Source organism: Triturus cristatus, chromosome 4_2 (assembly GCF_964204655.1).
Source record: "Triturus cristatus chromosome 4_2, aTriCri1.1, whole genome shotgun sequence".
Lineage (NCBI taxonomy): Eukaryota > Metazoa > Chordata > Amphibia > Caudata > Salamandridae > Triturus > Triturus cristatus.
The window spans coordinates 883,155,763-883,179,623 of NC_140586.1; the positions used below are offsets into that span (position 1 = coordinate 883,155,763).

The 23,861-nt window shown below is 44.0% G+C and overlaps 1 protein-coding gene and 1 pseudogene across 2 annotated transcripts in view; both read right to left on the reverse strand.

The window, feature by feature from the left end:
* LOC146835333 (uncharacterized) overlaps positions 1–7,085 on the reverse strand; it is a 39,859-nt gene extending 32,774 nt beyond the window's left edge. The window contains exon 1 of the mRNA XM_085602915.1: positions 6,966–7,085. The gene's annotated coding sequence lies outside the window, so the exon portion shown is untranslated. The remainder of the gene's footprint in view (positions 1–6,965) is intronic.
* The window catches only part of LOC146835332 (uncharacterized), a 316,447-nt pseudogene that overhangs the window by 229,442 nt on the left and 63,144 nt on the right, over positions 1–23,861 (reverse strand). The gene's annotated exons all lie outside the window — the stretch shown is intronic.

Consider the following 23,861-nt stretch of genomic DNA (forward strand, 5'->3'; position numbering starts at 1 on the left):
TAAAAAGAAAGAAGAACACAAAGGGAGAAAACTTATGATAGCAATAATCATACAGTGGATATGTGCAAACATAGCATAGCAGCGTGTATAGATGATACTGGAAACTAGGGATTTCATACAATAGTTTTCTTTAAAGTTTCTCTGCGAATGCACCACATCGAGTAAAGGAGCCTAGAAATGGCGAACACAATAAGTGTGTCAGTTTCATACTTGAGGAGCTTGTAGGCCTCTGTGCAGTGTCTGATCCCCATGTTTCTGCAGAGTAGTAACACCCACTTAGACCTTGGCCTTCCATAGGCGGGGCAAAAGAAAAGGACATGTAGTTCAGTTTCTTCAACTTGGTCACACCCTGGGCAATCAAGTTTGTGGGCTCCCCGCCAGTTGTTAGTAAATGCTCGAAGCAGGAGCACCCCATGTCTGAATTGAAGAAAGAGTTTCTTTGCCAATAATGGTTGGATATGATCAAGTGCAGGTTCTGACCTATATTGCTGCTTGATGTCCAGAAACCTGGAAGTCAAGCTACTTGGTTTGGTCCCCTGACATAATAGGGCCAGTTTATATTCTCTGTGGGAATCGAGTAGTGCCTTTCTGGATATTGTGGGACAGGTCTCTTCTGGTGTGGTCCACATATTTGCCCTCCCTAGTGCCTGACAAGAATTCCTGATATAAGCTAGCCAGGAGAGTTTCCCTGCACCAGAAGGGTCATGACATCCTTCAACTCCTCTTTAGAGTCAACTAGTTCAGGTGTACTCCACAGGCGGCGCCAGTATAGGAGGGGTCTAGAGGAAACTGCATCTGCTATAGGGCCAATCCCTAAGTTCATCCTGAGCGGTGTTAATGGGGTACTCATGGGGAGACCCAGCAGTTGCCTAAGAAATAGGTTCTCTGGCATGGATAGGGAAGTTGATGGACAATGGCCCCATAATTCTGCCCCGTACAATGAAGATCCCCTAGCCTGCGTTTTGTAGATTTTTGATGGTGGACCTATCTCTTTATGGGTGTAATTTTTGTATATTTTTAGAATGCCAATTTTAGACTGGCTTTCTTTACTTGTGTCCCCCAGTCCATTTTTTCGGTGAGTGTGATCCCTCGGTAATCAAAAATGGACACCCTTTCTAGAGCCCTTTCATCTAGTTGGGGATGTGGGCAATTTGTGGTATTAGCATTAAAAACCATATACTTGTTTTTTTGGAGGTTGATCTCCAGTCCCCTCTTCCTACAAAAGAAACTAAATACCTCAAGTACCCTCTGCATACCCATGGACGATTTAGAGAGTACCAGAGTATCGTCCACAAACATAAGTGCTGGAATTTTGCGACGTGCCAGCCTCGGAGCGTCAATGTCTTTACCAGCTAACAGAGTTTCAATTAAGCTGTTTAAGAAAAGAGAGAAGAGTGTCGGGGCCAGAACACATCCCTGACGCACCCCTTTCTCTACAGGAAAAGGCGCGGAAAGTTCACAATTTTGTAGCGTATCTAATTCTGGCATAGTTATCTTGGTGCAAACGTTTGAGCTGGTGGCAAAGATATTCTGGTACTTCCAAGTCGAGAAGTATGCCCCATAGCTGATCTCGCTGCACCAAGTCAAACGCAGATTTAAGATCCACAAATGTGAGATAGAGGCTGCCACCCTCTAAAACCACAGTTTTTCAATGGATAAGTTGTAATCTAAAGATCTGGTCAATAGTGGAGGTCTTGGCCCTGAATCCTGCTTGTAAAGGTGTTAATAGGTTATTCGCTTCTATCCAAGATTGCAAGCGCTCCAGAAGTACGCAAGCAAACATTTTTTGAGTGACATCTAGAAGGCTTATGGGGCGATAATTTGCTGGATTTAGTGGAGAGCCCTTTTTAGGTCTCGCCTATGCAGCGCGCATGTGCTGCATAGGAGGAGACCTCTTGATATCTATTCGCTTTTTGGCCAAAAACATGCACGCGTTGCATTGCTTTCAATGGCAACGCGTGGACGTTTGGCGATTCCCTTGCGGGAGCGAGCTTTCAAACCATCTGTTTGTAATTAACAGATGGTTCCTGCTCGCTCCCGCAAGAGAAACAGGCGCAGGCTCCCTCCTCTCTCCCCTCCCCCTGCCGCCTCTCATCAAACTTTTTTTACTTTGAGCGCGAGGCGCGCGTGCTTGTTTTTATAGCACCTCCTTAGTAGCGCTTGGTATGTGTTAAAATCACTCCATTCACAGCCATCTTGATTCCTTCTTGTCCTTGTATCTTTTGCAGTGCACGGCGCCGTAAAAGATTGCATGAGCTGGTGTGCTGCTGGCAGAGTGCAGTGCAGTGCACACACACACACTGTGTGCTGTCTGATCATAAGCAGCCTGCTGAAGCATTGAAAATTATTATCGTTTGTAAACAGTTGGCATCACCCCCTGGTTTCTGTAGCTGTGACTTTCTGGATCGGTGCTAGGTAAGGGGAATGGGGTGCAGTTGCGGGGAGGTTGACTGCACACTAGCGCGAGAATTGTTTTGACGGGTATGGACTTTACTGATTTGGCCTGCATACGGTATCAGCGTAATGGCGGAAGTCGGCCAGTTAACTGGAGTGTCTTGCTCAGGGCTCATTAACACGTTTCTGTAGAAAACCTACTGTGCAAGAGGTAGGGTGGGAGAGATGGATGTGGGAGCCGACTGTAGATTTTCAAACCGTCTGAATCTTGATGATATGCTCCGCTCTGCTGATCTGAAGTGCACTACTCTTAGTTTAGCCTTAGCTACTCTGCCCACTACCAAGAGGTGGTTTTTAGCCGTAAATAACTGCCCAGTCACCTGAGAGCATGTTGAATATAATGCCATACCCTTTTTAAGTCTTAGGGAGACATGTATTTCTCCCCAGGTTTAGTTTATCATGATCACTGCTTGCTGCGGTTGCTAGTTTGCTTCATGTCGTTAGGAAACCCCTGTGTTTCTGTGTACTATTTGGAGCTTTGCTTCCGTTTAACCAGTTGGACATTTATACAATGACTTGTAACAGACCATACAAAAACTGGAAAATGTTTGGATTATGTGGTTCTTACCCCGTCTTGTCTGCTACTACACACATTTGGTAATTATTGCCTAGATCCCTTACTTCCAGTTAGTATCTGTTAGGAATAACTAAATCCTCTAGCTCCGAGCCTGGCAGAAATAAGTTCCCCCTTCCATACCAGCAGACAGGCCCACACTGACAGCCTGCATGCCAAGACACCCGCAGTGCCAAGAGGCTAGTTGAATGAACGTTGCGCTATTACACCCGAATAGAGCAGAAGCCAAAATTCCACATTTTATCCAGGCCGCAAATCGGCACCTTCATTTTGTGTATATTGCCTTTTACCATATCAATACTTATCCAGATTTGACTAGTTACGTGAATTTTGGATTTCTTCCGGAGGGCGGTGGAAGCCTAAAAATATGTTTTGTTTCATCAACACAGTTGTTGTTTCATCCTATTTGCTTGCAAGCCTGCTTCCGGTTGAAACGCCCAGACCTCTGTTATTTTTTTATATTATTTTGAAAAACATTGTTTTCAGGCTTGTTGGGTCAATTGTATCAACTGACTCAGAACAATAACAGACTTCACCATGGCAAACATAAGCTCAGAACAATAACTCCGACTTCACCATGGTAAACCTAAGCTTAGTCGCTCTGATTTCTATCGCATTAGTTTATTCTTCTCCCACCTTTTTTGCTGTCATACACTCACTCCTTCAGCTGATCTGTCTTTCCCACCTACACTTTGTCTGGCTTCTATAGCGCCTTCATCCTGCCCCAAGCCAAGCCCTCACAGCACTATATGTTGTGTCTCCTCCCCATAAACCGCAATGCAACAGCAGGCTCTTAAGTAAATAAACAAGCATTGGCATAGCCAATAGGTCTCACCTTTGGGACCTTATAAGTGTTTAGCCATGCAACAGTTGATGTTGCACCAAGGATATTGTGCTGCATAACTAAATACTTATTAGGGCCCAAAATCGAGACCTATTGGCTCTGCCAATGCTTGTTATTGTTTCTACCTGGCCCCACCCGGTGATGAATTTAGGTGACCAACTATCAAGTAAGTCTTTTGTTTTCTTTTCTGAAGAGTGAGTTTTTCATTATGTTTTATAGTGTTTCGCAACTTTCCTGTTGAAGTTGATTCGTGTTATATTCGGGTTGCCTTGTACGTCAAAAAGGAGAGGTTCAAGCGCCAACAGGAATAAAGAAGGGAAAACTGGACTGCCTTATCTGGTATCTTTTTCTAATTTAAGTGGGTGCGACAGGGAACTGATATGGGTTGCTATATAAAGCCATAATCATTATTATAAATCCTTCTCTTAAGTTGAAGGCTTTAAGGGATTTCCTCGAGAAAGATACAGGATAGTCTATCAAACGTTTTTTCAGCATCAAGTGCAACGGCTATAGAGGGCGATGTGGATGATTTTGCCTTGTCTAGAACACGGCATAGGAGGGGGGTGTTATCGTTGGACATATAATAAAGAATAATAAATCCGTATTTGTAAAGCGCAAACTACTCACTGTTACGGGTCTCAAGGCGCTGGGGGCCGTTGTGGAAATTAAGTGAGCTATTGCCCAGAGTCACATAGTACTGAGCTGAGCTGCCGCCAGAGCCGGGGATCGAAACGTGAGCCCTGAGCTCCGAAGTCAGCTGTCCTGGCCGCTGCACCACACCTCTCCATATACATTTTTTTTAAATCCGACTTTGGTATTAATTATTAACTGTAGTGGATAAAGGTTTAGGTGCTTGGCTATCATTTTTGCATATATTTTGCAATCTGGGTTTATCAAGGGAAATGGGTCTGTAATTTTCGGAAAAGTGTAAGAGCCTTAACTTCTTTGGGTATCACTATTATGTTGGCTTCTGCCGTGGTCCCGGTGACAGTTCCAGAGTTTGCTAAGTGGTTAAATAGATGTAACATAGTTGTTTGAAGTGACTGTGTGAATGTTTTGTAAAATGTGGCTGTAAAGCCGTCCAGGCCAGGAGCCTTGTTTTCTTTGAGTATACCAATTACTTTAGCGATTTCAGTCAGAGAGGTTGGTTTTGATAGGGTCATTTTATTTTATTCAGATAAACGAGGTATATGTCGCTTGTTTAGGTATTTCCTACATTGCTCCTGTGTAGTTACTTGTTCTTCAGAATATAACATCTCATTAAGTTTTCTTAAGGTGTCTAGGATTTATTTCAGATCTCATTTTTGCTATCTTTGATTACCATTATCTTTCTATGGTTCTGTTTGTGTTTAATGTATTTTGCCTGCTTTATTGGCTTAGCAAAGTTTGAGGCCTTCAAATGTATTAATTCACAGCATTTTCACTAAGAGCTTTGTTGTAATCATATTTTTCCTGTGTATGTAGGGAGAGAGTAGTTTTATTTAGATTTTTAAGGTTTGTTAATTCAAGCTGCTTGATTTCTTGTGCGGTGTTCTTTGTTTTGTTGATTTTTGCTTTCCTATCGATGAGGGAGGTTCTTAATGTAGCTTTGAGAGCATGCAATAAAGTTTGTATGTTTATATACATTGAAGTGTTATCAACAATGAAATTTGATACAGTTTCTTCAAATTTCTTAATGTTGTCTGGATTTGTTATATTAACGTTATTGAAATGCCATATCCTAGTTGTGGTTTTAGGGTTTGTTCCGGCTAAAAGTCTATTAATGCAAGAATGGTCAGAGATTAGTCTTGACAATATATTTGTTTGGTTTATTAGATGGGTGTGCGACCCAGAAATGCGGATGTATTTGATTCTAGTTTAAGAGTTGTGCGGAGCAGAAAATAAAGTGTAATATCTGGAGCAAGGATGTTGTAACCGCCAGGTGTCTTTCAAGATCATATTTAGAGCATATTTCTTTTAGGATTTTGTGGGATTTAGGTGGATGGTAATTACAGGTGGATTGGCGATCAAGGGTCGTGTCTAGTGGGAGACTGAAGTCACCACCTACAATTTCATTGGAGGGTACATGACTAATCTGGTCTGGTATTTTATTCCTGAAGGAGGTATCATATTTCTGCGCACAAAACACTAGAGACCAACACATTCCTGCAAATAGTCTATAAACAGTTAGATATACAAATTTGTGATGTAGTCGTTATGAACTGAAGAAATGTGCCACACTGCAGACTCCAATGTTGTTTAGATGATGATTATATATTTTTCAGATGATTCGAGCAACAGCTGACACGTGTTTCATCACGAAAGTGATGTTTTCAAGGCTGCAATGTATATATGTAAACATATCATGATATTACAGATAAGTGAGTAAAACTGAATAATACAAAAAAATCATCTTATTATTCAATTTTTGTGAACAGTTCGCAGAACTGCAAGGAAAAACCTGCACTAGGTGTAATAATTAACAAACCATTTTAAGAAGGGCTGGATTCAATATAATGCCCCTTGTGTACATAGTGATCAAGCCCAAAGATGAAGCAAGTGTCATGCTATGTGTTGCCATCCCAAAGGTATGTGCAAACTATTAGCCAGGTGATCCAAGAGTGTGAACAAATAAAACAGAAAGAAGAAGAGCCTACGTCGCTCATTTGACTAACCATAAAGTGCACTGGAAAAAGGAAAGTAAAGGCACCACACCTTCCATGTCTGCAAGGTTGTGGATAGTGAGACATAGAAAAGATGAAAAAGATGAAAAGATGAAAAAGTCATGTGCCACTGACCTAGAGCATCAAAGTAAAGGTTGGTGGTCTAAAAGCGATCCAGAGGATAAGTCCCAAAACAAACAGGAGCTGCTGATATGTAATACAAAGTAATAACGATAATAATTACAGGACCCATCTACAAAAAAGAGATTCCGTGATAACGGTAACCACAAATACAAAGGAAACTAACATGTAATGTTAGAAATTGTGAAGTTCCAACGGTGGACCTTGTAAGGTTCTAGAAATCAAGACATGTTATTAATTAGCCATCTCCACATCGATTAAATTTGGAACGAAACACCAATAAAAAATCCATAAAAATATGGTGACTCACCAAAGGGAAAATAAGAAAGAGCATAGGTATTCTTCTCTTGTGGTGGAGCAAAGAAATGGTTTCTGCATGTGAGTAGTGTCCTCCTGCTGTCCACCCATTGACATGAACTGAGAAACAAGCTGTGATAAGCCCCCTAAACAGTAGACAACACATTAAGTAGTGAATTATACTAAATGAAGTATATAAATGGTTGGTAAACCATAATGCACTAACAGGAGTAGAAAGTGCCCAAAGCAGGTTCCCGGTATTATAAATTGTAGGCACAATATCTATGCCAGGATAATGTAATATGAAAAACAACCAATTCAATGTTACGTCATGTTATAAATAAAACAAATGCTATTGTACTCATCAGATTGCTGCCAAGGTTGCAAGTTCATTAGTAGCCATGCACATAGAGAATCTCAATCAGTGGCTGTTATCATCATAATTACATCCAGGGGGTCTAAATGTTACTTGAAATTCCTCTAGGTCACTCAAGATTCGTGCCTCAATAAACAACATGTATCAAAAATGTGCTCGTCAGATTGCGGTCAGGGTGCAAATAAATCAATCGCTATACATAAATAGAATATCATACAGTAGTTATTATCACATAGGGGGTCTGATTGTAACCATATAAAAACCCTACGTTACTCAGGATACGTATCTAAATCAGCAACACAAATGGAAAGAAACAGTCCTTTAGGCCGCCGATGTACAAGAAGACGGATAATATACGCAGGTGGCATGATAACGGCAAAGCCTGTCAAATCCAAACGCTCAGAGAAAGCATACATGAAGGGTCAAAACCTTTACCTCTGTTAGTAGTAATGGCGTCCTGCACGCGTCCAACAAGTCAAAAGAGTCGATCCCCGGTGGCCATGGGGATCACGTTTTGAATACTCGTGTGATGTCAAAAAATCTAAATAGAAAAAGGACTCATGGAAATTCCAGGGCCACCCCGATTGTAGTGTCAGCAAGTGAGTCCGAAATCTCAAGCATAACAAGTGAAAGCAGTGAACACTCTGACATGTCAAATGTTTGCCCCACTGGTTATGTGGCATCCACCTCTTCTTTTTTAGCAGAACTGGAGAGGTTCAGAGAGGGGACAAGACTAAATTTCACTAAACAAACGGGTACAAAACAACAAGAAGAGGAGGGCCCGGCAAACGTAAGAGAAAGGATAACAGCAAGGTCTGTGTCCCGCAACCAAAAGACCCGACACCATTACAGAATGCCCCACTTGATCTGTCACAACAAACAACAGGTGATAACAGTGTATCAGTTAATGAAGTTATCAATCAATCAATCATGGGTTTGTTAAGCGCGACGGCTCACCCATGAGGGTCTCAAGTCACCCATGAGGGTCTCAAGTTGCTGGGGGGGGGGGTTGCAGGTTCCAGTCCATCGAGGAGGGAGTCTGTCGAAGAGCCAGGTTTTGAGGTTTCTCGTGAAGATGGGGAGTGATGTTGTCTGCCTGAGGTGGAGCGCTAGAGCATTCCATGCACTGGCCGCGAGGAAGCAGAAGGGGCGGCCTCCTGAGCTGGTCTTTCTGGCGCGGGGAACCACGGCGTAGGAGAGCTGAGCTGATCGTAGGGTTCTTTGGGATGCGTGGAAGTTGATTCACCTGCTGAGGTATGTTGATCCATTGTTGTGGAGGGCTTTGTGTGTGGGTGAGGATCTTGAAGGTGATTCTAGCCTCGATGGGGAGCCAGTGGAGTGTGCGCAGGAGTTGGGAGATGTGGCAGTGTCGTGGTAAGTTGAGGACCAGTCTTGCAGCGGCGTTCTGGATGTTTTGTAGCTTGCAGGTGAGGTTTTTGTTTATTCCGGCGTAAAGTGCGTTGCAGTAGTCGAGTCTGATGATTCCAAGGTTGCGTGCGTAGTTCGTGGGGGCGGGTGGGCTGCCGAGGGCGGTAGGCAACCAGTTGTCGTTCCCGGCATCGGGGTGTGGGCCCATTATGAGTACTTCTGTTTTGTCGGTATTGAGTTTAAGCAACTGCTTTTCATCCATTTGGTGACGGCTTCCATGCCATCTTGGAAGTTGTGTTTGGCTACGTTGGCTTTGTTGGACAGGGAGAGGATGAGTTGGGTGTCTTCTGCATATGAAACAATGTTGAGTCCGTAGGTTCTGCCGATGGGGGTGAGGGCAGCCATGTAGACGTTGAAGAGCATTGGGCTGGGGTAGAACCCCTGGGGGACTCTGCAGGTGGTTGGTGTAGGGTCCGAGAGGAAAGGGGGGAGTCTGACCAGCTGCGTTCTGCCGGAGAGGAAGGAGTAGATCCAGTCGAGGGCCTTGTCCCGGATATCTGCGTCGTGGAGTCTGCGAGTTAGGGTGCGGTGGGATACCGTGTCGAAGGCTGAAGAGAGGTCGAGGAGGATGAGGGCTACTGTTTCTCCTTTGTCCACTAGGGAGCGGATGTCGTCTGTTGCGGCTAAGAGGGCGGTTTCTGTGCTGTGGGTTTTTCTTTAGCCAGATTGTGACGGGTCGAGGATGTTGTGTTCTTCGAAGAAGGTGGCGAGTTGGCTGTTGATTGTTTCCTCGATGACTTTCGCTGGGAACGGGTGCAGAGAGATGGTTCTGTAGTTTTTGAGGTCGGTGGTATCCGCCGAGGGCTTCTTTAGGGGGGGGTTGATCTCGGCGTGTTTCCAGTCGTCGGGGAAGGAGGCGTTTGTCATGGAGTGGTTGATGATGTGGCGAAGAATGTGTGCGATGGTGTCGGCAGCTCTGTTGAAGATGTGGTGGGGCAGGGATCCATGGGGGCTCCGAAGTGGATTGACTTCATTGCCTTCAGTGTGTATTCGGTGGTGAGGGTTGGCCAGCTGTCAATCGTTGGCTTCAAGGCATCAGGGTGGTTGCTGGGGGTTCCGTGTGTTGGTTGTCTTTGTTGAAGTTGTCGTATATGTTGTTGATTTTGTGGTGGAAGAAGGTGCTGAGTTTGTTGCAGAGGTCTTGTGGGGGGGAATGTCAGTCAACTCGCTGGCGGGTTGGGCGAATTCCTTGATGATGTTGAAGAGTTCTTTGCTGTTGAGTGCGTGTGTGGGGATTCTGTTTTAAATTGCAGCTTTCCTCGTGTTTCTGATGAGCTGGTGGTGGGCGGTGATGGCGGCGGCAGCACTGAAGTTGCTGTGGGCTTCTGTGGATTTGGAGTTCCTCCAGATCTTCTCGTGTCGGCAGCAGGTGCGCCTGGACTCTCGGAGTTCAGGGGTGAACTATCTGGCCTTCTTGGCATGTGCGTTGTTGTTCTTCTTGAGAGGGGCTATGGTGTTGACGCTGTTGGTGATCCATCTGTTGTAGAGTTTGGGCGGCGGTGTTGGGGGCGTCGTCTTCCGTTGTGGTCGAGGTGGTGAGCTGGCCGTCAGTGATTTTGGTCCAGTTTCTTCATGGGAGCCGGTACTGGAGTCTGTGAAGGGTGGGTGTTCTGAAGGTGATGTGGATGCATCGATAGTCTGTCCACAGGAGTTTGGTGGTGTGGCTGAAAGTGATGGAGTTTCCTGTTGTGAAGAGAGGGTCGAGAGTGTGTCCCGCTGAGTGCCTGGGTTCGGTCACGATCTGGCGAAGTCCAATGTGTCGAGGTTGTCTAGGAGGGATGCGGTTTTGGGGTTTAGTTGGTTGTCGAGGTGGAAGTTGAGGTCTCCCAGCAGGGTGTAGTTAGTGGATGCGATGGCATGTGGGGAGATGATGTCCGTGATGGAGTCGATGACAGGTCCGCGGGGTCCAGGGGGTCAGTAGATGAGGGCTCCCCGGAGGGTGGTGGTAGGGCTGGCCTGTATCTTGAGACCATCAGGTCTGTGGGCTCGTCGGGGAGTGTGCTCAGGCAGAGGGTGGATCCGTGGACGATGGCGATTCATCCTGCCGGGCGGGTGGGGCGTTCTTTCCTGGAGATCTTGTATCCTTGGGGAATGGTGATGCCGATGTCGGGTCCCGAGGTGGTGTTGGTCCAGGTTTCTGTGAGGAATGCTATGTCCGGGGTGGTGCTGTTGAAGAGGTCCCAGATTTCGGTGGGATGTTTGTGGAGTGCTCTGACGTTGAGGATGATGCATTGCAGCATCTTCGGTTCGGGTGTGCTCTTGCAGTCGGGTTGTGCTGGGTCTGTGTTCTTGGCGATGCTGTAGGTGTGCCGGCAGCGGTGACAGCTGAAGGGTCCGTGGGTGTCAGGTGGTGATGCTAGCTTGCAGTTGTTGTTGCAGCCTGGGTTGAGTGTGTGGAGTGCTGCTGGGTCATAGCGTTGGCGGGGCAGAGGCCCAGGGTTACAGGCGCTTCTCGCGGTCGGGTCACGGATGGGCGCAGACTGGCTTGCCTTCGGTGCCCCAGTGGGGTCAGGGAGGGCTGGACAGCTGGGAGGCGGGAGCGGAGCTGGATTGGGCCAGTCGCGCTGGTCGTGCTGGGGGGGAGGGGCTGCGGGGAAGCAGCGGCATGGTAAACGGTGGGAAGGAGGAATAAGGAGGGATAAAAGGAAATAGAAGTGGAATAAAGCAGAAAAGCAGAAAAGTGCAGAAAAGAGATTAAAGTGAGGGTAAAAACAAGGGAAAGTGGAGAGGAAAGCAAAGCGAGAGAAAGGAGACAGCGGTCCACTGGACCACCCGGGATGAGGGGCAGGTAAACATGCAGGTGGAGGTGGGCCTCGAACACCAACACTCAAGAGTGCAGGGGCTCGGGGAGGCCTCACTTAATGGTGGAGCTGCAAGGTTGGGAGAGCAGGAACAGACAAACATACTGTGTAAAGTTCTAAATTTTTGCCCCACTTCACATATTTATTTTGAAGAAGTGCATGTGGATCTGTATAAATTTGTGAGACATTTGAAATTAAGGAAGCATTTTGAAGAGCAGGTAGACTATGTTCCTCGAATGAGTAGTAGTTTATCAGAATGTAACATGACTATTAGGGATATTCAAGATGTCCATCCGATCGTCTCACTGGATGACGCTGATCATAGTCCTACCACAAAGTCGGATATTCTGTCTGATCTGGAGATATCCTCTAATCTTAATGTGGACAGTGGGCTCAAACCATAATCGACCTTTCTACCAACACAATCTCCAGATAATCTGATAGATACATTTCAAAAGGCAGTTATCCATGACCTGCATAAATTAGAGGACAGGATGCACAATAATTTCAGACCGGTTAAGGGGAATCTGGACAGACAAGAAAGTCACGCACTCAACAGGGTCAAGAACACATTAACAATTGTGGTAAGGGAGGTGGACAAAGGGGGCAATGTGGTAGTTATGAATAAAAGTGATTACTGTGCAGAAATACGACAGGCAGCTCTCTGACACCACGACCTACATAAAATTGACTAGTAATCCAACAAAGGACACCATGGGAAAGATTGAGCTAAAACGGAACTATTGGCAGGACCTGTGTGTAATCAACAATCTGGAGTATAAATACATGCACAATTTACATCCACGTGCGCCTTGCTGTATTTACACTTTACCCAAAATCCACAAAGACGATAACAACCCCCCAAGTAGGCCTATAATTTCTGGGATTGCTCACAGGTGATTTACTAAGCCAATTGGAGGATATTGAATGGTCAGAAACCTGTCATTTTGTAACGCTTGATGTAAACTCTTTATACACTAGCATCCCACTAGATAAAGGTTTAATGACGTTAACGGACACTCTCTCAATAAGAGACACTACACTCTTTGAACTTACCATGATGATCCTGGACCTGACTCGTCTGGTTCTGGAAAAAAAAAAATCCTACATGGTAGAGACTGGTAAAAACAAGCACAAGGAATGGCCATGGGATCTAATTTTTCACCTTCATATGCGAATCTGTACATGGGACACTTTGAATAGGAACATCTGTGGTCTAAGGGCCCGGGCATGTATTATGGGGAACATCTTGTATTGGGGATTGTATATAGATGACATATTAAGTCATCTGGACAGGTGATTTGGAACACTTGGACACACTGTTCATACATCTGAACGACAATACATAATACACAATATAACCTCTCCTTCACATATGTCAATCCGAAACAGATCGAGTTTCTTGATGTCACATTGAACGTAGAAGGAACCAAAATAGCAAGTAAACTTTAAAGGAAGCCAACAGCCTCTAACTCTGTTTTACATGCTGAAAGTGCGCACCGATCCTCACAGATTAATGCCATCCCGATGGGAGAAATGACACGTATCCGCAGAAACTGCAGTGATGATAGAGTCTTCTTGTCAGAGGTGGACAAGCTGGAAGATAGATAAAAAAATAGCGGCTACTATGACCAGGGCACGCAAGAGAATCTTCAACACCAAAAGGGAGACACTGCTTAAGACGCACTCTAAAAAACACAGAATTAGGCAACGGCTAGCCTTTGTAACTAGATACTGTGATCAGAGCCAGACCATATATAATATCCTAAAGGAACATTGGCACATGCTGGAACTGGATAACTCGTTGAGTAAACACATTCCAAAAAGACCACTGATCACGTACAGCAGGGGTAAGACACTTAGGAATACTTTAAGCCCCAGCCATGTTACATCTCTGACCAGCACCTCTGAGAACTCTTGGCTTCCGAGACCACCTAAGAGCTTTTATCGTTGCACCAGATGCAATGTATGTCAATTTGCACTTGACAAGACTAAAGACTTTCAGTGTAACACAAAAAGATCCTATGCTAAACAGAGTTTCATGAACTGCAACACCAAGTTTGTTATATACCGCATAATATGCAAGTGCAAACAAATCTATATGGGTAGCACTAACAGACCTTTGAAGGAGCGCATACAGGAACACATCAGGGCTATTAGGAACACTAACTCCAATAATCCACTGGTCATACATTATAACACGGCATATACAGGATCTGAAATAATTGACAAATTTCACGGACTAGCACATGTTGCCGACAATTCGAGGGGGGCAATAGGGTTCTGGCCCTCAGGAAAGAGAAACTAAGTGGATTGTCAGGTTACCGGCAGTGGGTCTGGGGCTCAACACGGATAATGAGCTACATGTATTTCTCAGAGACTAGCCATCTGCTACTTTTCACTGTTAACATGTAATGTACAGTACATGTATATGAACAGAAATACAATATGTTTATCAGCTGCAGTTATGCGCATTATGATAATTTTTGCCCTGTTTACATGCATTTTGCATTGATTTCGAATGTTTGTAATTATGGGTTACCCATTGTGGACACTTCACTATAGAGGTTTTAAATACAAGGTATGGGGAATATTGTTCTGACACTGTTCAGTGGAGAAGTTGTAAAACCCAATATGGATCCAGGGAAGTTAAACAACTATTGACCAATCTCATTATTAACAGCACATGCAAAAATTCTGGAAAAAATGGTTCAACGACAGTTGGCTAATTTTATTGAGAGCCATGATATTTTGCAGGATACTCGGTCTGGTTTTCGGACGGGTTTTAGTACCAACACTGCATTGCTGGAGGTCGTAGAGTTGACTAAAATGGCTGTAGACATCGGTTCTTCAGCTATGCTGGTGCTCCTGGACCTATCCGCAGCGTTCGACACGATGGACCATCATATTTTGGTACAGCGACTCCAAGCAATCGGTATTGGGGGAGTGGTTCTCACCTGACTGAAGTCTTTTCTTAAAAATCGTACGCAGAAGGTCGCTCTGCAACCCAACCAGTAGGAACCCAAAGATCTATGGTGTGGGGTACCACAGGGGTCGGCTCTGAGCCCGCTTCTTTTTAATATATATCTGGCCCCTCTGTTCTTACTCATAGCTAATTGGGAAATGAAGGCCATATCATACGCCGACGACACCCAGCTGGTGTTTTCCTTTAAAGACCAGTCGGTGGACTCCTTTAAGAGATTTAAGGGATGCCTGAGAGACATCGCCGAGTGGATGAACAACAATAAACTGAAACTTAATGCAGAGAAAACGAAAGTGTTGTTCTTCGGCAAGGCTCTGCCACCTGCAGCGGGTATTTGTGGCCGGCTGAAATGGGCCTGTCACCTACTCCAGCAACTACAGCAAAAAACTTGGGAGTGAAATGGGATGTAGATCTCTCTTTCACAGCCCAAATTCAGCAGGTGACTGCCTCATGCTTCAATAAATTAAGAAGCCTTAGAAAATGTTTACATCTACTGCCTGAGGATTGCCGTAGAGTCATTGTCCATGCCACAGTGACATCTAGGCTGGACTATGCCAATTGCCTCTACCTGGGTCTGCCCGCATACCTAGTCAGAAGACTGCAGATGGTTCATAATGCGGCTGCGAGATTGATTAGACGTGTTCCGCTTCGTCATCCTATCTCTCCGCATATAAAAACAGCTCCACTGCCTGCCGGTAGCTAGATGGATTGAGTATAATGCTTTTCGGACAATACATGGTAAATGCCCCAGCTACCTTAAACACCAGCTGTATCGCTACAAACAAAACGGCTCACTGAGGTCCAACTCTCAAAATGTGCTATGCAACCCTCGCTTTGTTAAAGTTCACTTATCTTTCACAGTGGGGGCTTCGAAGCTTTGGAATTTCCTGCCGAGCAGCATTCGCCAAATCGATTCAGAGCCGCTGTTCAGGAAGTCCTTAAAAACCTGGCTTTTTAGCCTAGGGTATAGCTCTTTTGGCTTGCCCTTCTTCATCTTGCGTGCCGCCAACTGCTGTAGCGCCAGGCCACCTCTGTTTGAGGTAGCTGTTCGCGCTTTATAAATGGCTGTATTATAAGTTGAGCGTGGGAGGTTGGGAAGGGTCTATGTATTTGCCACCATGACTGTTCACTGCTGGAATAGTCACTTTCACTGGGAACTTATCTACCCTTTTGATATCCCATTATTTTCCTCCTCTCTTTTATACACTATACTGTTATACATCTCCCCTTGTTTGCACTATACAGCAATGTAGCTGGGGACCGTCTCACTTTTTGAGGGCGTTCCGTATTTGTGGGTACTTTAGCTAACCTTTACTTATTGGCTACCTGTGCTCTTAGACACTTTCCCACCCACTCTTTCTTCCATCTTGCACTGACATACAGAATCACTGCTATGATTGGTATACGGGGTCTCCGTTATTACAGGGTCGCATTATGAACCTTTATTTAACTGAGTTGAATCACTTTTGGCTGTAAACCATGTTCTACAGGGTTAAATTAACCATCTCCTTTATCTATTTTTAAAATAACTTTATTTGTTATTTTCACGCAAGTAGAATAACAGTGGATCAGACCCTGCCAACCCCATTACCCAGCTGAGGCAACACATCCCAGGCCTTTTGAATGTTTTTACACACAACAGAACGTATTACTTTTTGTTGGTGAATACTGTGTGCTACAACATGCATGTATCCTCCTTGAAGGATTCCTGTGTATATACACTTGTATTGCGATTCGGGCCATTGTAAAATGGCCACCGTGGTCGCAGGGATTTTTTGCTTCCCTTATCCACAAGTCCTTTTTCTAGTCTGATTTTTTGACATTACACGAGTATTCAAAACGCGATTCCCATGGCCACCGGGGATCGACTCTTTTGACTTGCTGGACACATGCCAGATGCTTTTACTACTAACAGAGGTAAAGGTTTTGACCCAGGTATGCTTTCTCTGAGCGTTTAGTATTGTCAGGCTTTGCCGTAATCGTGCCACTTATGGATATTATCCGGCTTCTTGTACATCAGCGGCCGGAAGTACTATTATTCTCTTCTTTTCCATTTGTGTTGCTGATTGAGATACGTATCCCGAGTAACGTAGGGTTTTTATCTGGTTACAATCAGACCCCCTAGGTGATAATAACTACTGTATGATATTCTATTTATGTTTAGCAATTGATTTATTTGCACCCTGACTGCAATCTGATGAGCACATTTTTGATTCATGTTGTTTATTGAGGCACGAACCTTGAGTGACCTCGGGGGTTCTCAAGTAACATTTAGACCCCCTGGATGTAATTATGAGGATAATAGCCACTGTTTTTGATTCTCTATGTGCATGGCTACTAATAAACTTGCAACCTTGGCAGCAATCTGACGAGTACAATAGCATTTGTTTTATCGATAATGTGACGTAACATTGAATTGGTTGTTTTTCACATTACATTATCCTAGCATAGATAATGTGCCTACAGTTTATGATACCGGTAACCTGCGTTGGGCACTTTGTACTCTTGTTAGTGCATTATGGTTGTACCAACCATTTATATACTTTATTTAGTATAATTCACTACTTAATATGTTATCTACTGTTTAGGGGGCTTATCACGGCTTGTTGCTCAATTCAGGTCCATGGGTGGGCAGCAGGAGGACACTACTCACGTGTAGAAACCATTTCTTTGCTGCACCACAAGAGGAGAATACCTATGCTCTTTCTTATTTTCACTTTGTTGAGTCACCATGTTTTTATGGATTTTTATGGGTGTTTCGTTCCACATTTAATTGATGGGGAGATGGCTAATCAATAACATGTCTTGATTTCTAGAACATTACAAGGTCCACCGTTAGAACCTCAGCATTTCTAACAAACACACAGACTGTGTTTGAATATTCCAACATTACATGTTAGTTTTCCTTTGTATTTGTGGTTACCGTTATCACAAAATCTCTTTTTTGTTGATGGGCCCTGTAATTATTATTATCGTTATTACTTTGTATTACATATCAATGTATTACAGCTCCTGTTTGTTTTGTGAGTTATCCTCTGGATTGCCTTTAGACCAGCGACCTTTACTCTCTAGATCAGTGGCACATGACTTTTTCATCTTTTCCATGTCTCACTATCCACAACCTTGCAGACATGGAAGGTGTGGTGCCTTTACTTTCCTTTTTCCAGTGCACTTTATGGTTAGTCTAATAAGGGACGTAGGCTCTTCTTCTTTCTGTTTTATTTGTTCACAATCTTGGATCGCCTGGCTAATGGTTTGCACATACCTTTGGGATGGCAACACATAGCATGACACTTGCTTCATCTTTGGTCTTGATCACTATGTACACAAGGGGCATTTATGTTAAATCCAGCCCTTCTTAAAACGGTTTGTTAATTATTACATCTAGCGCTGTTTTTTTCTGTGCCGTTCTGCGTACTGTTCACAAAAATGGAATAAGAAGATGATTTTTTTTTGTATTATTCGGTTTTAATCACTTATCTGTAACATCATGAATTGTTCTCTGATATGTCTACATATATACATTACAGCCCTTAAAAAGTCACTTTTGTGACGAAACACGTGTCGGCTGTAGCTTGTATCATCTGAAAAAATATATAAACATAATCTGAACAACATTGGAGTCTGCAGTGTGGAACATTTCTTCAGTTCATAACGACTACATAAAAAAATTGTATATCTAACTGTTCATAGACATTTGCAGGAGTGCGTTGGTCTCTAGTGTTTTTAGATATGTAGTTAGATGGGTTGTATTATAATAGTATTCATATATCCAAAGACATTATTAAATGCCGCCCTCTAGCCAGATTCGATGGGGTGTAAGTTTGAGAATGGATAACTGTGTTTCCCAGTACACTAAAAGGTACTTGTTTTACTGACTATGGGGCATATTTACAAGAACTTAACGCCGGCCGTAGCATCAATTTTTTGACATTACGTCAGCTTTTTTTTTTAATACCATATTTACAAGTTGTGGCTAACTGCAGCTAGTGGCACTTTCCAGCGTAAATGTTAATTTTCAAGATCGCCACTTCTGTTAGTGGGACTTAACGGAAATGAGATGCAAGGTGGAGTTCCCACGCAAAAACTGCCGCTAACCCCACTTCGTGATATTTACAATGAAATTCCTGTACGGTGATAACCCCCCAAAACAACTGCTAAGCCCAGTTAGAGACAGTTTTTTAAGACCAGAAAATAGCTGGTCTTAAAATTGGTGCAATCACTTGTGTCCACATATAAGGTGTTTGGGTGCCGGACAGTGCTGCAGGCAACATTGCTGCACCGCCCTGAGGCAAAACAAAAGGTCAGGGATGCGCCCTATCAATAACGACAGCATTGTAATATTATTGCGATGTAATGACAGCGTTGTAAACGCTGTTTCCCGTGGCTGTAATTGAATGTTCCTGCGGGCGGAGAAGATGGGCTGGAGCGTGTGTCTGGCTATGTGGGTTGGTGCGGTGACTAACTGCTTGAGTCCGATGTTGGTGAGTTTCTACAGAAGGGTGGGGGTGTTCTGACCAATGGGGTTATCCAGGTGGAAGTTGAGGTCTCTGAGTAGGATGTATTTGGCGGATGGGAGAGCCTGGGGTGCGATGAGGTGTACAATGGCATCGGTGAATGGGGGTCAGCGCCGTCTGAGCAAGTCCACTAAGGGATAGTCCCCTGTACACCCAAGAGCTCACTACCAGCGGGGTGAGGAAAGGCAGCACCACCCGGTTGCTGCTTCCGATCAGTGGCTCCCAGATTCCGTGTTCCCCAGTTCCCTTGCGATCAAGCTGCATACCCAAGGGCCTGGGACCAAACTGGTCCCCGTGCCCCTGGCACTCGCTGCCACTAATGGCCAATCTAAGTAACTTGAGCCAGTTAGTTGAGTCCCACACCAGTCTTGTGCTGTGTCCTTCGCAGCGTAGGGATTGCTCAGGGCACAGTGTGTGCCACCCACCTTTGCAGGCCCTGGGCCCGACACAACCCCCAAGCCTCCTCTGCTTCCCGTCACACCGTCTCCTCACCTGGACACCGACACCTGTGCTCAATCTGCTGCGCTCTCTTCGTATCTGTGTCTCCACCAGCAGGAGCCTCAGTCAGGTGGGATTTCACAAGCCTGGGTACAGCAGTCGCCGTCTAGTCTGCTGGGGAACCTCCCAATGCAGGTAATGCAACACGGCCCCCTTTGGCGTGAGGTTGCAGCACTCCCGCCACACAAGTTTGGCGCAGCTCAGGGGCCTCACCCTCCACAGCCTCTGGGCAGCACCACATCCTCCAATCTGTGGCGCAGAGAGGCACAGCCCACCATTGGCAATCTCCTCTGTGCACCCCGGTGTAGTGGTGGCAAGTGTTTTGCGATGCAGACCTCCCTACTTTGGTGCGCAGGAGGGCCTCTTCCGATTACAGCTCCAAGGGGCACAAGACGGTCTTTTCACACAGGTCTGCAACGTGTCTCCATACGACCTGCAAAACTTCACCATCAGGTATGGGGCAATCGCTGATGCCTCAATGTCTACCGCCATGACTCAAAGGCTTGATCCCGACGTGGCCCGCCTCCCCCTTCAGGCCGCAGCAACTCCACAGCACCTCCGCCTCCCACTCAGGGTCTCAGACGCAGGCCCAGCGCGGCACTCAGGCCCCGGTTACTGTCCACGCTTCCAGCCTTCTGCTGCCATGGTGTCGCAAGTGATGGAGCATGATTATTCAGAAACAAATCTGCTTGATCAATTCAGCTCATCTAGTGTGAACTAATACATGTTTATCAAGCAATACTAACAGTGTGATCTTGTGGTACATACGAGAACAAAAGGATGCATCGTAAAAGCATGCAGGAGTGACACAAAATGTGAAATAAAAAGATATACGTTTGGAGAGAAAGATACTCGTGAAAAGTAGTCAATCGCAAATCATAACCTAGAGAAAATTATTATGAATAGGATTAAAGTAAAATGATTTTTGCTTGTAGTATATACAATAAGAAAAGTTACATGAAAAATGATTGCATGTGTTTTGTGAAAACATATTCACACTAGGCGTATGAAAACCAATGTAAATAATGTTTCCTTTTATCGTTTCTTATGGACTTTCTTTTTTCAAAATTAAATGAATAGTTCAGAGTTTATTCTTTAGAAAAAATGGTTTCTTCATGTAGACCCAAAACCTGTTAGTGAATCTTCCTATTTTAGGCCTAAAAGAATGTATTTTGTCCATCATTATTTCCAAAATGCTGATCTATTTGCTTTGGGTTATCACTAGAATTTCCCCTTCTATGGCTAACACGTTTCTTTCAATGAAAGTTTCTACTGACTTTGATGCAAGCTAACTCGGAAACAAGCGTGGATGTGTAAAGAAACAGAATGATTTCCTATTTCCGAATCAAATGAGATAAGGTATTCATTGAGAGAATTTTAGACAGAGAACAAAAGTTTTTCGGACGTTTTTTTGACTGGAAAATGATCATACAACAATCACACCATGGACTCTAACCAATGAAAGAGTGTACATTTTGAAGAAATTACTTCTGGGGGTTGGAGTCATGAACATTTTGAGGTATAACTACCCTGTGGGAAAATGACGGAGAGCGCGCGCTGCTGTGTTTCTGTACGAGTTCTGAAGAGCGTGTGTGTACATGCTGAAAAGCAGGCGACTGGCCATTTCCTTTGGCCGTGACATGCTGTCACTCCGAAATTCTATCTTTCCATGAAACAACTTTACTGATTTACCTTTGTATTGCACCGGCTGGTGAAGTTGCATATGCTAATACCCTACAGCTGGGGGGGTAGCCAATATCCTGACTATTGCACGGTGTGCTTTAGTTCATTGAAATCTAGGTTCGTATGAAAACTTGATTCACATATTGATATTTCAAAGTGTATCTTTCTTTCTCTCTCACTTTCCCCTCACGACAGTACTAGAAGAAATAAGTTTGAAGGTTCTAATGTATTTTGTTTTTGTGCATTGATCTAAATATACTGAGTTTGTTTTTCTTTATATGAAGGAATTATTAACATGACATTTGTTTGACATTTGTTGCTAGACAGACATTTCTTTCATTATAGGTCCTTGTGGGAGAAATGTTTTCTGTCCCTATTAGCTCAACAGAAAGCTCTATCGGAGGACCTCATGGAAATCTGAGAGGTTATAGAGTTTAATATGAACCAAACTCTAGGTTTTAGTACATGATTTAATTTCATATGTGTTATATTGATAACCACATTTTTGCACCTCTTCCGCTGGATCACAAGAGAAGTGCTATGAAAAGTGATGCATCGCTGGTTTTCCCCTCTATACATGTATGGAGCCCTGAATCTGCATTTCCTCTTCACCTCGGACTCTGGCTGGTCATCCTGGCTGTTGGGGATTTGGGGGGGTTGTTTACGTGTACCGAACTTGCCCTGGCTTCTCCATTCTGCATTCCATTGTTTTTATTTTTATCATTGGTGTTGGACTTATACGCTATTTTTGCCTCTTGAGGCAGAAAAGTGACGTTGGGCTGACTAACGTGAGTGTTTTTTTACTCTAATTGGCCTTTCATCACAATTCTCTCATTAGTGGCAAACATTTTATTGCCTTGACGCTAGTGTTAGCGGCAGTTTTCACCGCCGCGAAAGAGATCTTATCTCCATGTGGCAACATACTGTAAATACATCGGAACCATGGTGACAGTTCTCGGCGATACACGACGGCAAGAAAATTGCAGCTAACTAACGCTAGTTAGCGGCAATTCTTGTAAATATACCCCTAAGTGTCTTAGAGGATCGAATGACTACCTGAATGAGGTGCTTTCTTAAATGTGTCCTTTCGGCCAATAGAAGTCAGTTTCTAAAGGTAAAATTCCTCCAATTTTGATTCGAAGTAGTAAAAGAAAGTAAAGCAAGGTGTCTCAATGAGACTGTTATGGTGATAATAGAGCAGTGAGTATAGTGGTAGTAAAGTAATGAGTAAACCACGTACATGGACATTAGTATCGAACTTAATAGAGTGTTGGTTACCACTTTGAATGGAATAGTTTCTATGCATGGTGAATTTCAATCAGGATATAAACAACAATTGTAAGGTATACAGATCTGTATTGTATGCGAAGTAGAGACTACAAACAACAATCAAGGTGGGTCTGGAGAAATCCATTTCTTCTCCATACATCCATACACAGATATTTAAATAAAAGTTATGTTGAACATGTCATATCTTATTTATTTCAGCAAAGGGGGTAATGTACTAGTGTTCATACAGCAACTTAGTAAAACAAGCATTGGCATAGCCAATAGGTCTGGCCTTTGGGACCTTATTAGTGTTTATTTATCCAGCACAATATCCTTGGTGCAACAACATCAACTGTTGCATGGCTAAACACTTATAAGGTTCCAAAGGCGAGACCTATTGGCTCTTACATGCGATAGACGCACCCCTCAAAAGTTGAACTTTCCCCTACTCTCTCACCGTTTAGCACTGACTTGTTGTAGGGCTGGTCACAATGAGCCACTCCAAAGCCAAATCCAGTTAGGTGATGAGAAAGACCAAAAAGTGCAAAAAGATGAAAATATAGCCACTGAAATCTGTTTGCTGACAAGTAGTTCTAGTGCACGAGGGAGCCTTCAACAGGTCCCATTTTCCAAGATAAGACCTTTAAGTATGATAGCATTTGTATTTTGATTTTTCTCATGTTATGTACGGGCCTGAGATTCTTTGTATTATATTGAAATGTATTGTAAAATGTATACAGTACTTCATAACCCCCAGGAGGATGGGAAGCGCTTAGAACAGAATTCTGGGTGCCCTTTCTGAAGCGTGGATGATTGGCTGTGGGTGGTAGTTTGACTTATATTCAGGGTCACTGGAATTATGTGTTACTGCTGCTGCTGTTTGTTTCAGCAGAATCTGAGATTTGCAGACACTTCTCATAATAAATTTCCCAACTTGACACAATATAGAAAAGACAACATTGCAGAAGAGTTTACGTTGCCTAGATTACACTAAATATGCAATACACACAGGCTGAAGCGCACACACCCGCCATGCTGCTTGCTAGACTTCTTAGAGCCGAGAACACATGCCCACCATTTGCTTACATTTGGGAGATTGCACGAGTAATCCTCCCATCCCAGATAGACTTAAACCATGCCTTTTATGAATATTACTAATCATTGTATAAAAATCAAGACCTATGATCTGACAAGGTCCTGACCTGTTTCTCAATGAGATTACACTCACGTGATTAAACGCAGTGCAAAGGAACGCCACGGCACGAAAGTGAAAGTGAAAGCGACCGCGAGACAGGCAAGAAAGTGAAAGCGACCACGAGACAGGCAAAGGTGAACAAACACGCGTGGCCACGCT